Source organism: Lissotriton helveticus, chromosome 7, assembly GCF_964261635.1.
Source record: "Lissotriton helveticus chromosome 7, aLisHel1.1, whole genome shotgun sequence".
NCBI lineage: Eukaryota > Metazoa > Chordata > Amphibia > Caudata > Salamandridae > Lissotriton > Lissotriton helveticus.
This window is the reverse complement of record NC_136068.1, coordinates 1,150,762,258-1,150,780,286: the sequence shown is the minus strand read 5'-3', so window position 1 is coordinate 1,150,780,286 and position 18,029 is coordinate 1,150,762,258. Positions and strand designations below refer to the sequence as shown.

The window sequence follows — 18,029 nt, the reverse complement described above, 5'->3', positions numbered from 1 at the left end:
ATTGTGAGAGTCCATCAACCTATAGTCAGGCTTTGAAAACACAGCTTGATACGATTGTTGTACCCGAGGGTGCTGCTCTTCTTCAGTACGTCGATGATTTATTAGTCGCTGCCGATACTGAGGAAATTTGTAAGAAAGCTACTTTGTTATTGTTGCGTCATTTGTCTGATTTCCATCACAAAGTGTCTCTCTCGAAGTTACAGTATTTTCGACAAGAAGTGACCTACTTAGGTCATCTCTTATCGAAGGAAGGAAGAAGATTGACCCCAGAAAGAATCCAAGCGATTGCGAAAATGAGTGTGCCAATTACACAGAGAGAAGTGCGTGCTTTCTTAGGTATCACGTCATATTGCAGACAATGGATAGCAATTTTTTCTCTGCTGGCCAAACCGCTGGTGGCATTGACCTGTAAAGATACACCGAATCCCCTCCCGTGGTCTGAAGATTGTCAGAAAAGTTTTTCCGAATTGCGCAATGCGCTGTGTTCGGCTCCTGTGTTGGGTACCCCCCGACTACAGTAAGCCCCTTACGTTGTATGTCCACGAGAGAGAGGGATGTGCGTTGTCAGTGTTGACACAATCTTTTGGGGACAAGCAGCGTCCATGTGCATATTTCTCGTCGACTTTGGATCCGGTAGCTAGGGCGTTGCCGAGTTGTTTGAGAGGCACAGCGGCAGCAGCTGTTTCTATTCGACAGTCTGCTGGTTTGGTAATGAATAATACGCTTGTTGTGATGGTTCCACATGCAGTGGATACTTTGTTAAATAGGACCAAAACACAGCACTTAACTAGTGCTCGACTGTCAGGTTATGAGCTGACACTTCTAGCGAGTCATGTGAACGTAAAGAGATGCAATACGTTGAACCCAGCCACGTTGTTGCCGATTTCAGTAGAGACAGATGTTGTCGAGCAACATGATTGCTTTCTCAGGACAGAGGAAGAAACAAAAGGAAGAATAGAACTTAGGGACACTCCTCTTGCGAAGTGTGATGGTACCTTATGGGTGGATGGTTCATGCTTCAAGCTCCCGAATGGTGATACGACTGCGGCATATGCTGTTACGACTTTGCATATGATTGTTGAAGCTGCACGTATCCCACATAATTCAGCCCAAGCAGCAGAGTTGATTGCACTTACGAGAGCGTGTGTGTTGTCGAAAGGAAAGAAAGTGACCATACATACCGACAGCCAGTATGCGTTTGGTGTGGCTCACAGTTTTGGACGTTTGTGGAAGGAACGTGGGTTCCTCACGTCACACGGGACAAAGATACAGCATAGTCAGTTGGTGAATGAGCTCCTGGAGTCACTTACCTTGCCGTTGCAAGTTGCGATTGTGAAATGCAGTGCACACAAGAAGGTTACCGATGACGTTGGTCGTGGTAATGCGTTTGCAGACGAAGTGGCGAAAGACGTGGCAAGGGACGTGATGAGTCGAATGTATGTTGCGGGTACGGCGAGATGGGTTCTGGATAGAGGAATTTGTGAGGATACGATAGAAAGTGTGAAGTCGATTCAAGCTGAAGCTACAGAGAAAGAGTTGAGTGTGTGGAGAGAGAGCATGGGTAAACTGGATGTGAATGGTTGTTGGGTTGAGTTGTCAGAGCATCAGCGATGGTTGTTACCCAATGCGTACGTGCTTGCAGTGGTTACGATGGCACATGGAATGGCTCATATCAGTGTGAAAGGGATTTGTAAGTTATTGGCTCCAGTATGGCAAAATGCTGGAATTCCTAAGTGCGCAGAGAATGTGGTCAAGAATTGTATGGTTTGTCTGAAGTACAACCCTGGTAAGGGAACCCCAACTCCAGCTGGTCATTTTGCTCCTCCGACGTACCCGTTCGAGGTTTTGCAGCTAGATTTTATTCACATGGAGAGATGCAACAACCTGAAATACGTACTCGTAGTTGTTTGTGCCTTCTCCAGATCGGTAGAAGCATATCCCCTGAAAGATAATACTGCCCTGTCCACAGCCAAAGCCCTTGTCAAAGAATTCTTCCCTAGGTTTGGTTTGCCAAGAATGGTCTGGAGTGATAATGGGAGTGAATTTGTGGGTCAAGTGATGAAGAGAGTATGTGAAGGGCTAGGAATCCGCCAAAAGTTCCATGCTGCAAATCACCCCCAATCAGCTGGACTAGTAGAGTGCTATAATGGCACTCTTAAACTAAAACTGGCCATGATACAAGCGAGCTCTGGTCTTAAATGGCCTGATGCTTTGCCATTAGCACTTTTGTCTACAAGAATGACTGTACATTCCCGGGTAGGGCTTAGCCCTTATGAAATTGTGTTTGGTCGCCCGGCCAACATATGGGGAGTGCCGAGGCCGACGAAATTCAGCGAGATTGAACATCCTGTACTGCTTGATTACTTGTATGATTTGACGGCTAAATTGCGTGTCTTACACCAACAGGTTCACGATACACTGCCTCAGGTTTCTGAAGATCCAAGTCATGCCATCGATCCTGGCTCGTGGGTTTTAATTAAGAATTTCCAGCAGACAAAGAACGATCGGCCCATATTTGGTACTTTTGTCCACAAGAACTGTGCAAGGAAAGAAGAACTGGATCCACGGCGTACACTGCAAGAGGGTCCGTTTGCCTCTGCCGTACGACCGGTGGGTCCAGGAGGGTATTGCTGATTCTGAGACTGAGAACGTGCCTCGTTTTCTGCCTTTTAGCGATGCACGTTTAATTGGGACAAGTTCTGAGCGTGAAAGCGACGACTTTCTGCAAGAAGCTGTGCCACCGTCAGTTCGATTGGACACTACCGAGCCGTTATATTTTGAGACCAAGAATCATGGACAAATAAAAATTCTTTTTACTTTTTGAACATACAGGTCTCCCATCTGAGAAACTGTTTTGACCGATTTTTGTTTTTCGAACTGCCATCCGGGTTCAGCTGTAGGGTCGCGGCGTCAAGTCTTTGGAGTGCAAGCCGAAGACACAAGGTCTGGTTCTGGTTGGTCCTTGGGCATTCCCTGGACTGACAGGCGCATTCCTTAGCACGGAACACCCTACCCCCGCGAGCAGCACGGTTAGAGGATGGAGTTTTTCAAGATGGAGAGACCTGTTGAAGAAATTAATTTTAGAGCCAAAATGTGTACAATTATGAACAGAAAATGTTTTTTAATATTGTGTCTTTGTATGTTGCTTAGCGTAATGTTGTTTTTAATAGGATATATAATATTCTCTTTTCAAGTGACATTTGCACCCACTACACAGCCCATACCTCCTTCTACTGTTTCCTCACATTCTTTTCACCCTCTGCCTGAACATAGTCCATTAGAAGATTGGAATTTGCTAATAACTCCTTCGTTCACCTTCTACACCAACACCAATTAGTAGTGAACACGACTAACTGTTGGGTGTGTGGTCTTATGCCTCATACTACTGATAAAGGTATTCCTTACTTGGTCCTGCCATTTAGCTACAATGGTTCTGTGTGGGCGTACAGAACGATGTTTATCTATGCTCGAGAAGTTCACCCCCTACGTTCCTCAAAGGACAATCCAAAGAATAGTGCTCTATTTAAGGGAATAGTCGACATGATTAGAGGGTTTAACTCCTATGAGACGATCCCGAGAGAAGAGACACTAGCATACATTGGATGGAACGTGACTGGATATGGAGTTAGTCTGAGTGAGAACCAGCAAGCAAAAAGATCCTCTCCGATCTGGATCGTACCCCATCAAGGTCATCTTTGTCTGCAAGGTAATGGCAGGAATCCAAGAGCTCAGTTAGGGAAGAGTATCTGCACGGAGACGTATGTTTTTGCGTCCCAGACTTCCCCATCGTTTCTAGCAGCTAAGGGTACCTATTTTGTCTGTTACGATAGGGCGTACACATGGTTGCCCCCTGATTTCTCGGGTACATGTTTTGTCTCGTTCCTGTTGCCTCCCACCTACACAGCCGCGGCAGATTACCACAAGACGAGAATTGTTAGAGGTGTCTTCAGTAAGGAAGATACTGCCGGACAAGAATTAAGTGATTTCTTGAAGGGTTTTCTGCCGTTTTGGGGACCTATGGTTAACAGTAGGAACATACGACAATTGACGAGAGTGGTTGAGTCCACCGTAAATGAAACTGCCGGTGCCCTTAGTAACTTGACTGCTGAGCTCCAGTCAGAACGTCTTATGACTCTCAGAACAGAGTTGCGTTAGATGTCATACTTGCAGATCGAGGTGGGGTATGTAAAGTGATCCAATCAAGTTGCTGTGTTTTCATTCCAGACAATGCTCCGACGGTGTACCAGGCCATTTCCAAACTGCATAAGATCTCCGAATCCATACACGTGGATAAAGGAGATTGGTCGTTGATGGGATGGTTTTGGAAACTGCTATCCGCCTGGGGATGGAATATTCTGATGGTCATTGGGATGATCTTAGCCATTCTTTTCCTGTTCTGTCTTTGTGTACAGTGTGCTCCTGCTATATGTGGCCTCTGTGCTACATCGTGTGTAAGGAAGCCTGTATCAAGAGACGTGCTAAGTAATAGGATGATGCTACAGCAACATCTTGATGATCTGATGAGTATAGACCTAGATTCAGACTGACATGAGTTTAGGTTATTGCCTATGTAAGGGCAAAAGGAGGGTCTGAGGTTCCGTGAATTCTGAACCCGTTTTATAAATATGGTCGTATCATGACGATTTTGGTATCAGCAGACCGAAAATGACAAGCATAAGATGTACGAGTATTTTCGTTATGTTCGAGTGACGAGATCACCATGAAATCAGGGATTCCGTTCTGAACCCTCAGTTCCATTTTGTGTATGGCAGCCATTTTGTGGTTGCCCTCACATAGACCGATGACTAAGGCCGAACGAGTCCTTGGGACACGTACACCTTCAGCTGACTTCTGTGTGACCTGAGCAAGCTGACGCCATTGCCCGGAGCCAAACCTGTTCGGTCAGTTCCTTTCCCAGTGGCCGATCGAGATTAGGTATCAAGGCACAGCACGCCATAAAGCCTTATTGCACACAACTAATCTTACTCACACCTGTCTCTGTTCCTTTCTTTATGACCTGCTTTACGATGAGGAGGTGCCCGTTTTTATTAGGGGACCGTCCGATTATCTGATGAAAAGCGTTGGGCCTTGTCGGGTAATTGATGGTGGGCTGGACAATGAAATGTGGGTTTGTCATGCAATGCTTTTTTCGTATACACATGGGATTGGTTTACCGTAAATAAGGAATGTTTGCCTGAAGCATAATATTTTGTATAAAAGGGATGGCTGGCTTTGTAAGTTTGAGCAGTCTCCTACGAATATACGCTACTGTACTTCGTGGACTTCTGTTACTGGTTGCAGCCAATAAATCTGATCTTTGACGTCACCAAGAAGTCTCTGCTTTTCTGTAGTCTGAGACAGGAGAATCCGAAGTCTTTGGGTGTGTCCCCTGGCACCGCTGTGTTCTAAATCACCCGGTACTTCAATGTACGTGAGTGGACAAGCTAGAACAGGGAAAAGTTTTTTAATTAAAGTAATCACAACTTTTCTACAGAAAACAACTGAGTCGCATTTGTCTTGTGTTGTCACTGCTCCAACTGGATTAGCAGCCCACAATATTAAAGGAATTACTTTACATTGTTTATTAATGCTACCAGTAGAGCATGAAAACAAATTGGAGTACCACAAGCTATCTGGAGAAGCTTGTTGTGAAGTTTCAAGAGTCTTGAGGAAAATGAAACTTCTCATTATTGATGAGGTAAGTATGGTATCAAATTTGATGCTTGCTTTTGTGCATTTAAGAAAGCAGCAAATTCTTAAAACAGAGTATGACGTATTATTTGGAAGAAAACACATCATAGTTTTTGGAGATCTACTACAAATTACTCCTGTAAAAGGACAACCAGTGTTTAAAACACTGGCACATGAAGATACCAGAAAGTCTTTGGGGAGTGTTGGAATTGTTAACATTTGGACATTTTTTCAATATAAGGAACTTATTACAAATATGCGTCTGGTAAATGATGCAGATTATGGAAATATTCTTCAAGATATAAGAATTGGAAAAGTGACAGAACATGGCAAACAAGCCTTACAGAGACGATTACTTCCCAATGTGTTTCCAAATTAAAATATTGTTCCTGAGGAAGTATATAGGAGAATTGCAGAAAACAAATCTGTAATCGGCTTAATGCCAACACTGCGTGAATGTTCTATATTCAATGAAGAAATGTTAAAGTTGGAAAATGAAGAAATTATAAAATTGGAAGCTATTGATAAAATAGAACATGAAGGAATCACCATTATTTTGACTGAAAAGTTGAAGAGGAAATTGGATTCTTTAGAGAAATCGATAAGTAAAACTGCTGGTTTAGAAAAGAGTTTGTATGTGTGTGTAAACTGTAGGGTCATTTTACATCGTAATTTGCATGTGAAAACGTTTAGTAAATGGAGCACTGGGTAAAATTGTTGAATTTGTTAAATATGTATATAGAGATGAGATTGAATTTTTGAAAATCAAATTTGATGAAATTGCTGAAGTACAACAATTTAGTCATTGTTCAACTCTTTTTGCTTGTAAAAGATTTGTATGTACGCAGAAAACAGTTTCCTATTTGTTTGGCATATGCGATGACCATTCATAAATCTTAAGGTTTAAGTGTAGATAATGCTTTAGTGAATATTGGAAGTACCGTGTTTAAAGAGGGTATGGCATATGTTGCTTTGTCTCGAGTGAGAACTTTATCTGGATTGTACTTGATTGACTTTGATGAGACAAAGGTTAGTGCAGATGCAAATTGTGTGAAAGAATATAATAGATTAGGAAAAAAATGTTCACCCTATTTAGGCCAATATCCTGTATTTGAAAAATGTATGGTAGGTAGAAAAAGAAGATTTGAGAATATCTGTAGTGAAACTGTAGAGAAAGGAAAAAAACAAGATGAAGTTGTGCCTGCAAGGAAAAAGCAAAAGGACAGTGTTGAAGAGAATGTTGGTTATCGGTTTGAAAATAGTTGTGGTGTCAACTGCTATGCTAATGTAGTTGTTAATGTTTTTTTGTTGAAAGTTTGCAACAGCAAATTGTTGAAAATTGGGACGAAAGATTCTGTTCACTGTTGTATTCTGTTTATGAGAAATGTGGTAGTGATAAAAGTAAAATACACTGTGTTTCTGATATTCAAAATGTTTTGGACATATGTTCTTGTTCTACTCAATTTACGCAGAATATTCAGCAAGATTGTCAGGAATTTTTATGTTTATGCGTGGTGTATTGGAAGATGAAGGTATAGATATTGAAAACCTTTTTGGCCTTTCTTATAAATGGCAACATGACTGTGAACATTTTTTGTTTACATGTACCATTAACATAGACTCTTAAAGATTAATATATTTGACTTTACCAGACTGTGAATCAGTGTCTTTTAATAATCTAGTTAGAGGAGCAAGTCAAAACATGGAGTGTAGCCAATGTAAATCAGAAATGTCATCAACATTATTCATACAAAGATATGGACAGTATGTAATTTGAATGCTGCAACGTTGTAGAGCTGATGGAAGAAATGTGGAAACTTTAATTAAAAATGTTGTAGCTACTCAAGTATCAATATCAGGAAGAACTTTTGTAGCTGTTGCAATTATTTTTCATGCTGGACCTTCTACAACATCTGGACATTACACTGTTTATTTAAAATGTCTGAAAGGTTGGATACATTGTAATGATAGTCAATTAGTTTTTAAGCAACGCTTGCCTAAATAGTTACCAAATTCTTATCTAATATTTTTAAAGCCAAAATTTTAAGAACAAAGTTTGGCCTTTCAGGATTACTGCTGTTAAGGTAGATTAGTCTGGTGTTGTAGAGTATTTTGTAAGTGAGGGTGAGGAGCTTGAAGGTGATCCTCTTGTTGATGTTGAGGCAGTGTAGGTGTATCAGGTCGTGGGTGATGTGGCTGCAGCAGGGGACATTGAAGATCAGTCAGGTGGAGGTGTTTTGGATTTGTTGTAGTCGTTGTAGGTGTTTGGCTGGAATTCTTATGTAGAGTGTGTTGCCACAGTGTAGTCTGCTGCTAATGAGGGCCTGTGTTACTGTTCTTCTTCTTTTGGTTAGGATCTACTTGTAAATGTTGCGGAGCATGTGGAGGGTGTTATAGCGGTATGAGGAAATTCTGTAGACTTGTTTAGACATGTAGAGGGAGGAGTTGAGGATGAATCGTAGGTTGTGTACATGGTCAGTATGTGTTGGTACTGTTCACAGTGTAGTTGGCCAGCAGGAGTCATCTGAAGCTAATGGGGTGGGTCTGAGGATGAGTACCTTCATGTTGTGCGAGTTCAGGTTTAGAGAGCTACTCCTTATCCAGTTGGTGACGTCCTTAATTGCGTCGTGGAGGTTGTTTTATGTGGTATGTGGCTCCTTGGTGAGGAAGAGCATGAGCTGGGTGTCGTTGGCGTAGGAGATGATGTTGAGGTTGTGATGGCGGACCACTTGTGCGAGGGTGGCCATGGAGATGTTGAATAGAGTCAGGCTGAGGGATGAGCACTGGGGGACGGTGCAAATGATGTCAGTGGCTTTAGATGAGAAGGCTGGGAGGCAGACGCTCAGGGTTACCATTGAACAACTTTCAACCTAAGAATTTCACTCATACTATTTGGCCATGGGGAAAAGTATGTGAAACCATTAAGGACTTATTGTTGTATATTTTGACAGCATATATTTGTAAGTAACATTATTTATAATGGAAGAAAATTAATGATAGTGTTTTGTTATTTTAAGATTGTTTGACATATCTCATAGTTACATAAGATTTTGGTCTTAGAAAAAACATTTAACATTTTTATTTCTATTTTTTAGATTGTTATTGAGATTGTTTTTTTTTTTTAAGAGAATCTTCTTGATTGTCTTTTTTTCGCCCGCTGTTATGTGATGAGTACTATTGAACTCACTGTTTCTAGTGTTCTAGTGAAATTCAATATATTCTGAGAACAGCAAACAAGGTAAACAACATGCTTTACAAATTATTTTGTGTTGTAAAAGATACATTGTAACTGTATTTCATTTGTCTTCTACAGATGCTAATTTTATAATAATTTTTTTTTAAATGTATTATTTTGAAGGTAAGTATAAGTAACTGTTAAAAATGATCGATGGGATGTACTTCTACAGAGCTGAAGTAACAGAACTTGGATGGAGTACATAAGTATGAAAAGAAGGTTTGTATCTTTTAAACACATTTGAAGAAATTAAAATAAATACATCTACTACTTTGGAACTGGTAAGGTGAATAGATATATTGTACTTTTTTTAGTACTGCATTTTATTATAATAGCCTCAGTGTTTTCCTATAGTGATAAGGAGTGACTGGTTTGAAAATGTAAGAAAATGTTATAACGAAACATTCATATAAGCAATTTTATTGATATAATCTTATAAAGTAGTTGAGAATTGTATTTGCATAATATTGTTTAACGGGCAAAATAGTTGATAAAGCTAGTTTTGATTTATGTATTAGGAAAAACGATGAAATGAAGTGTTTATGTTTTTCTACAAGGAATAAAAACATAAACAAATTCACTATGGAAGAAGAACAGAACAATATAGAAGACAGTTTCGAAATTAGTAACGCTCTCATAGAGGAGCTAAATATACCTGTCATGGGGAGCGAGAATGAAGATGAAAATATTGGTGCTGCAGATATCAGCTGCGATTTTTTAGATGAAACATTGGATGCTGATTTTGTGCAAGCATTAGAGGACATCGAGTTTCATCATATGACTTTTGAAATTGAAAATCAAGAAAATTAAATTTCAGATGAAATCATGCTAGAAGCTCTTTTAAATTATGAAATGTTACAAGAATAAATTTATGATTAAAAAAAATAATGGTTTGAGAGACTCTTCTTGCAGAATTGTAATAATTTAGCTAGTATCCAAGGACTCATGGTGCAAAGTGGGCCCTAGGGCATGGACTGCTTCAAACCCCTATAGATTATGTATGCACTCTTCTATGCACCAGCAAACTTGTCTTTTATACCTTTTATTTCCAGGTCTATATCCTTTCACTTCCAGCAAAGTTTCTGTGATTGCTGATTCCGTATTGTACTGAGCTATTCAGCAGAATGTACTTATCTATGCACTGTGCTAAAAATGAACCTTTTTTAACTTCAGTCAGGTACTCTCCTTGCAGAACTGTAATTATCCAGTCAGTACCCAAATAATCATGGAGGAAAGTAGCAATCACGGCCCGTGGAGGGAGTTTCGGTGGGGCGGAGAGGCGGGGTGGGGGAGGGGCAGGGTGGGGGGTGCTTAAAACCGGAGTATGGATAATTGAAGGTAAGTAAACAATTTAATAAATAAACGAATTTGGTAGCGCGCCCTGCATCGCACAATTTGTGCTGCAGGGTGCGCTACGAAATTCGGTTTATTTATTGAATTGTTTGCTTACCTTCAATTATCCATACTCCGGTTTTTAGCACCCCAGCCCCGCCTCTCCGCCCCACCGAAACTCCCTCCACGGGCCGTGGCTGGAAAGTAGGCCTTAGGCCATGGACTGCTTTAAACCTGTATAGACTATGCATGCAGTCTTCTATGTACCTGCAAACTAGTCCTTTATACATTGAATTCCCCAGTCTGTATCATTAGACTTTCAGCAATCACTCTCACTCTACTGTTTCAGTATTGTACTGAGCCATATAGCAATATATGCTTGTCTATACACTGTATAAAAAGTGAAGCAGTTATAATTCAGCTCTACACTCTCCTTAGAGAAGTGTAATCATTCTGCCACTACCCAAGTAGTCATGCAGCAAAGTAGTATTATGGGGCAAAAATGGCACAGATATGTGATGTATTTGAGTTGTGAAGGAGGTGCATTGCCTGACTTGTGTTGCAGGCACAACGCAGCTCCAGCAATGCTCTTGGGGCCATATGCTTACAATGTTGTGTCAATTCTTACACCTGTTCCGTGGCGCAGCTGCCTGCGTGATATTTATCAGGCAGCAGTTAGACACTTTTTTGGGCGTATTGCTGCCTGATAAATATCAGTCCCTTTAACGCAGTGTTCTGCGTTAAAGGGACGTGCAATGGGTGTTGCTGGGGACGTTCCCAGCAACACCCATGGCCTTTTGACACTGCTCCAGATTTACGAGAAATCATAAATCTGAGGCCGTGCCAAAAGCTTACGCCTCCCCAGTTGAGGCGTAAGGAAGGCACAACGGGGAAAAATAGTTTTATTTCTCCTCGTTTTTCCTTTTTCTATGTGTGCTGCATTCTGCAGCACACGTAGAAAAAGGAAAAGCTTTTTGTGATTATTTTTGTACAGAAAGGTTTCCCTTCCTGTACAAAAATAATCATCCCCACAACGCAGGCACCCTTGAACCATTGTGCAAAGGTGCCTGCATTGGTGCAGGCAGACCATTGTGCGCCGGCGCAGGGGAAAAGGACAGGAATGTGCCGTATCTTATAGATACAGCACATTCCTTCCTTTTTCTTTTGCTGTAGGGAAGCGCAGCAGGAAGGCCTGCTGCACTTCCCTACGGCAACATCTCATAAGTGCAAATTGAAGCATAGACTTGTAACATATTTATGTGCATATGTTTCATTCAAGTGCTTCGGAGGTACTACAGTATACTATAGGTAAACATCTTATAGATTTATGCTGTAGCTCTTCCTTATAGTTCTGCACTTTCACATTCACCATACACTGCTAATGTATTCATTCATTCATTTATGAACTACACATTCATTCTGACAAACTTTTACACACTAACATAGAAATATAGTTCTTTCTTTGACCAGTGAAGGTAGTTCTGAAAATAACTGTTTTTTTTGTCTTTTTAGTTTTCTATTGTTTTTGTATTTTTTCAACAAGTTTTTAGTTGTTTTAGGTTTTTTTAAACCAAAAAAATGGAATTGGATAGAAAAAAATGTGGAACAGGAACAAAAAAGTAAAAAAAAAATAATTAATGTTTTGGGCAACGGTGCTCTTCTTGCCTCTTTACAATGAGGTCAACAGACTGCGCACCATAACAAAGTAATTCTTTGCAATATTTACAATGAAATGTGAGTTCTGCAAACTGTGCCACAATTATGGGATGCGGACTGCTTGGAGGAGGTGGTGGTGCAGTTGAGGTGCTAGCCACTGCAGGTGGAGGATTCTCCTGCAAGCTCTGTGTTGCCACCCTTGCATAGCTGTTTGGATACAAGTTTTCTATATGGCTATCCATGCTGGCTGTACCAAAAAAGTACTTTTTAGAGGGGTCACCCCTGGATAGAGTAACGTCACAGATCTTGCACTTTACTTTTGGTGCATTCACCTTCTACTGTCCCTCGGGATAAGTAAAAAACTTCCGTTCAGCAACAAAAGCATCAGTGATGTCATGAGTGATGTCACTGACCATGTCATGAGTGATGTAATATGTGACGTCATCAGCAGTGCATCGCAGGTGCGCAAGTTATAGTTAGCTGAACTAACTAACTATAACGGGGGAATTTCAATGGTTTTGTATGAGTGAAATGTCCAGCTAACTATAACATGTGTGAAACCTATAGTTTTTTCAGTGAAAAAAAAAAGAAAAATATATATATATATATTACCTACTGGCGGTCGCCAGTAGGTAGTTATAGTTAGGATTGTTTTCCATAGGAAATCCGCAACATTCTATTGGGAATAACTTTGGCGCCGAATGAGGGATCTGCCTGTAATTTTCCTTAACTTTGCCTCGCTGCGCTCCTTCCCTGTAAGTTTCCGGGGGATCCGTCAAGCGGGGGCCGAGATAAAAGGGGGGTCCCAAAAGTGTTTTCCCCATGTTAATTTCCATAGGGCGGTTGGACTCACTTTTAGCCCGAACGGCTGAATGGTTTTCCACCAAACTTGGCAAAATTGTAGGGACTGGTAGCCCGATGTGCCTTTGCTATGACTCAAGATATGTGCTCCAGTGTTTTTTATGAAAATTAACTTTGAAAAAATATATATTGGGCTACATTGGGCTATATATATGTTAGAGCCCAAATGTAGCCCAATGTAGCCCAAAGATGGCCACCAGAGACAAAAAAAACAAATGTAGCCCAAATATCAGCCAGATGTAGCCCAACCATAGCCCAATGACAGAATTTCCCAGAGTGTTCTAAAGAACAACTAGAGCGCTAACAGTCTTACTTATGACAAAAGTATTGCACACCTGAAGTCATCTTGATTGGAATAAAGTGTTAACACCTAAAACATTTAATTTGCAAAGGAAGAAAATGAGGGGGTTCATTTTGCCATAGAAATTATGATTAGTGCTGAAGAAAGAAAAATTAGGGCCCATTTTGAGTGACTTTTCAAATCCTCTTATATTTCATTAAAAAAATTCTGATATGCAGTCTCCCAAGATGGCCACCAGAGACAAAAGAGCCCAAATGTAGCCCAAATATCAGACAGATGTAGCCCAACTATAGCCCAATGACAGAATGTCCCAGAGTGTTCTAAAGAACAACTAGAACGCTAACAGTCTTACTTATGACAAAAGTATGGCACACCTGAAGTCATCTTGATTGGAATAAAGTGGTAACACTTAATACATTTAATTTGAAAAGGAACAAAATGAGGGGTTTCATTTTGCCATAGAAATGTTATATATTACCTACTGGCGATAGCCAGTAGGTATATATAGTTAGGATTGTTTTCCATAGGGAAATCGCAACATTCTATTGGGAATAACTTTTTCGCCGGTTGAGGAATCTTCCTGAAATTTTCCTTAACTTTGCCTCGCGGCGCTCCGCTCCTTCCCTGAAAGTTTGGGCTGGATTTGTCAAGCGGGGGCCGAGGTAAAAGGGGAGTCCCAAAACGTGTTTTCCCCATGTTAATTTCCATAGGGCGGTTGGACTCACTTTTAGCCCGAACGGCTGAATGGTTTTCCACCAAACTTGGCAAAATTGTAGGGACTGGTAGCCCGATGTGCCTTTGCTATGACTCAAGATATGTGCTCCAGTGTTTTTTACGAAAATTAACTTTGAAAAAATTTATATTGGGCTACATTGGGCTATATATATGTTAGAGCCCAAATGTAGCCCAATGTAGCCCAATGTAGCCCAAAGATGGCCACCAGAGACAAACAAAACAAATGTAGCCCAAATATCAGCCAGATGTAGCCCAACTATAGCCCAATGACAGAATGTCCCAGAGTGTTCTAAAGAACAACTAGAGCGCTAACAGTCTTACTTATGACAAAAGTATGGCACACCTGAAGTCATCTTGATTGGAATAAAGTGTTAACACTTAAAACATTTAATTTGCAAAGGAACAAAATGAGGGGGTTCATTTTGCCATAGAAATTATGATTAGTGCTGAAGAAAGAAAAATTAGGGCACATTTTGAGTGACTTCTCAAATCCTCTTATATTTCATTAAAAAAATTCTGATATGCAGTCTCCCAAGATGGCCACCAGAGACAAAAGAGCCCAAATGTAGCCCAAATATCAGCCAGATGTAGCCCAACTATAGCCCAATGACAGAATGTCCCAGAGTGTTCTAAAGAACAACTAGAACGCTAACAGTCTTACTTATGACAAAAGTATGGCATACCTGAAGTCATCTTGATTGGAATAAAGTGGTAACACTTAATACATTTAATTTGAAAAGGAACAAAATGAGGGGTTTCATTTTGCCATAGAAATTTTATATATATATATATATATATATTCACTGAAAAAACCTTAGGTTACACACCAGTTATAGTTAGGAATTAGCATTTAAAAAACCCTTGACATTCACTGAAAAAACCATAGGTTTCACACCAGTTATAGTTAGCTGGAAATTTTACTCGCATAAAACCATTGAAATTCCCACGTTATAGTTAGTTGGACTCACTATAACTTGCACGTCTGCAATGCACTGCTGATGACGTCACATATTACATCACTCATGCATATATTTAAATATTTAAACATTACTCGCTAATATATGTATTCACTAAGATACACTTAATAAGCCAGTTAACCAATCAATTTGTTTTAAAAAAACACTGAAAAAACCATAGGTTTCAGGCCTTATATAGTTAGGAATTAGCATTTAAAAAACCTTTGAAATTCACTGAAAAAACCATAGGTTTCAGGCCTTATATAGTTAGGAATCAGCATTTAAAAAACCTTTAAAATTCACTGAAACAACCATAGGTTTCAGGAGTTATATAGTTAGGAATTAGTTTTTAAAAAACCTTTGAAATTCACTCAAAAACTATAATTTTATGTCATTTGAGATGTCATCAGTGATGTCACTGACCATGTCATGAATGATCTAATATGTGACATCATCAGCAGTGGATTGCGGGTGCGCGAAATATAGTTAGTACAACTAACTATATCGGAGCAATTTCATTGGTTTTGTATGAGTAAAATGTCCAGCTAACTATAACACCACTAAAACTTATAGTTTTTTGAGTGAATATATGTCATGCCTGTTTACATGGAGCGGAATCCGCGTTAGTAACGAACGAAGTGGTTGGCGAAACAGACGTGGTTGGCAATAACTCCCCATCCGACGGCGGGAGTATTGCGCATGCGCATGATGGTTCTCGGGGCATTTAGGTCCGCCTTTCCTGCCCGGAAGCGCTTCGCGATTAGCTAGTGTTCCTGATTCGTTCCGGGTCACAGGAGAAACGTCCGAGGAGTTAGCGGTTGGCGTTTTCCACCATCGGCGTTTTCGGCGGTTCGTGAGTGCAGGGATTCACTTCCCTTTGATTCTTTTGTCAGGCTTGTTATTTACTTCGTGGTGTCGAGTCGGTTGGTTCGTCACGGTTCTTTGCCTTTCTTTATTATTTAGAGTGTGCCCTTTTGTTCATAGCGGACTTTAGAGTAGTTTTTTTGTGAAGCGTGATAATTGTTGTATATTACCGGAAGCAGCACACAGGAGTTTTCTCCTTTAATCTCGGAGGCGTCTGTTTTCAGGCAGCGTCCTTGGATTTGTTGAGACTTTCTTTCCTTGTGACTCTTAACAAGGGATTTGACAGCAGTGGACATTTATAAGCGTATCCTCTGAAGTAAAGAGGTACATTGTAGATACAACGCTATATTACTTAAACCCTAGACATCTCATAGCTATATCTAATATTCTGTGATCTTATTTCTAGGTAAAAATATAGGAAGATCAAGACTTTCTTTATCACAGGGGACCGAGTTTATATACACAACTTCCCATAGGTATACTATACACATATCCAGCGCTAAAACACTCATGTTTAGGAAAGTGGGAATAGAACTATATTAATCGTTTGCTTTGTCTTATAGATACAGTTCCGGTGAAGTAGAAACCTGTCCTGTTCAGACGATTGCTGACTGCAGTGTCTTCCCCTCCTTTCCTTGTTGTGTTCCCCTGTTTTCCCCAAGTCACCGCTTATGTGTTAGTTGTCATTCCTAACACAGGGAGGTGATAAGGGGCGAGACTGAGGGCTAGGCATCAGGCTCCGTGGCACTCCTGCGACAATTGGAAGCAAGCACGACAGATCGCGAAGCCTTTGTTTAGTTGTCTCCCGAGTGCCATGGATCTTACACTTGCAGATGTAGCAGGGATGATAGGCAATCTCCAAGTGGAGACCCAATCCCTTTCTGATAAAGTAGAAGCGTTACAACGACATAGAGATGGAGGAGCCGGAACTAGTGCCCACAGCCCCGTAGTCCAAGTAGTTACTCCTCAGACCATACCATTAGCCCCTCCTGAAAGATACTATGGAGACCCTAATAAATGCGCAGCATTCCTTACGCAATGCCAGTTAAATTTTTTATGCAAGGCAGCTTGTTTTCCAAACGATCAGGCCAAAGTAGCGTTCGTTCTTTCTTATTTGGGAGGTTCAGCTGCTAACTGGACGATTCCTTTAATCGAAAGAGATGATCCACTTTTAGTGGATTACAATCGATTTAAACAAGAATTAAGAAAGATGTTCGATAAACATACCTTCACCCATGCAGCTGACACTGAACTCTTATACCTTAAACAGTGAAACAAAGATCTTATCACGTATATCTCTACCTTTAATAGATTGGTTGTAGAAGCTGATTGGCCACCAGGAAAACGTAGTGCACTGTTTTATAAAGGGTTAAGGGAAGAGTTAAAAGATGCTCTAGCTCATGTTGTGGACCCCCCTGAAACTTGCTCTGAGTTGATAGACTTAGTGGTAAAACTCGACCACAGGTTAAACGAAAGAAAACGGGATAAGGGTCGATATGAATTTTCTAGAATAGGTCCGAGAGAAAAGAAAACAGAGACTGAAGCAAAAACCGAAGAACCAGAGCCTATGCAGATAGGTAGCATTAAGGGTCCCCTGACAGAAACCGAGAAACAAAGGAGAAGAGACAATAAATTATGTCTGTATTGTGGGAAAGCAGGTCATTTCCTCAGGGAATGCCCTGTCAAGCCTAAATCCTCACGCCGGGCGGAAAACTAGTAGACCTGAGACTGTCTGAGACTGCTCTCTCGGGTCCTATCAAACACATGGTCTCTTCTGTTTTGATTAACAATGGACATTTTTATATCATGGCTCAGCTCAGCTGGTTTGGAATCACGATAGAAGTACCTATCATGATAGATTCCGGAGCATCCGGGAACTTTATGGATACCCATTGGGCCATAGAACAGTCGATTCCAACTGTACAAAAGATCTATAGTGAAGAAGTGTATACCATAGATGGCAGTCCTTTAAAATCTGGACCCATCACCCAAACTCACTATGCAGTCCAATCACTGGGAAGAAATTACTTTCGACTTGATAGATTCCCCCCAATTTCCGGTGGTTTTAGGGTTGCCCTGGCTACGCCTGCATAACCCCCAGATAGATTGGGAACATTCGACACTTTCCTTTAGTGGAAGATGCAGCCCCCATAGGAAAGCTGGAGTTATTCCTATTAAAATTGAGAACGTGACAGAGTCAGAAAACTCGGTGCCACGCAAAGAAGGAACAGACAAGGAGGTTAACTCCATAACCCTCTCTATGGATCCTCCCCTGACTGTGGAACAACCCGATGTGGAGTTACCCAGAGAATACCAGGAATACCAGTCGGTGTTTGACAAAAAACAGGCCACCATATTACCCCCGCACCGGGTATATGATTGCCGCATAGAGTTACAA

The 18,029-nt window shown here is 40.8% G+C and overlaps 1 protein-coding gene across 1 annotated transcript in view; it reads right to left on the bottom strand.

The window, feature by feature from the left end:
* The window catches only part of LOC144770056 (ABC-type organic anion transporter ABCA8-like), a 2,854,033-nt gene that overhangs the window by 1,885,444 nt on the left and 950,560 nt on the right, over nt 1-18,029 (bottom strand). The window lies entirely within an intron of this gene.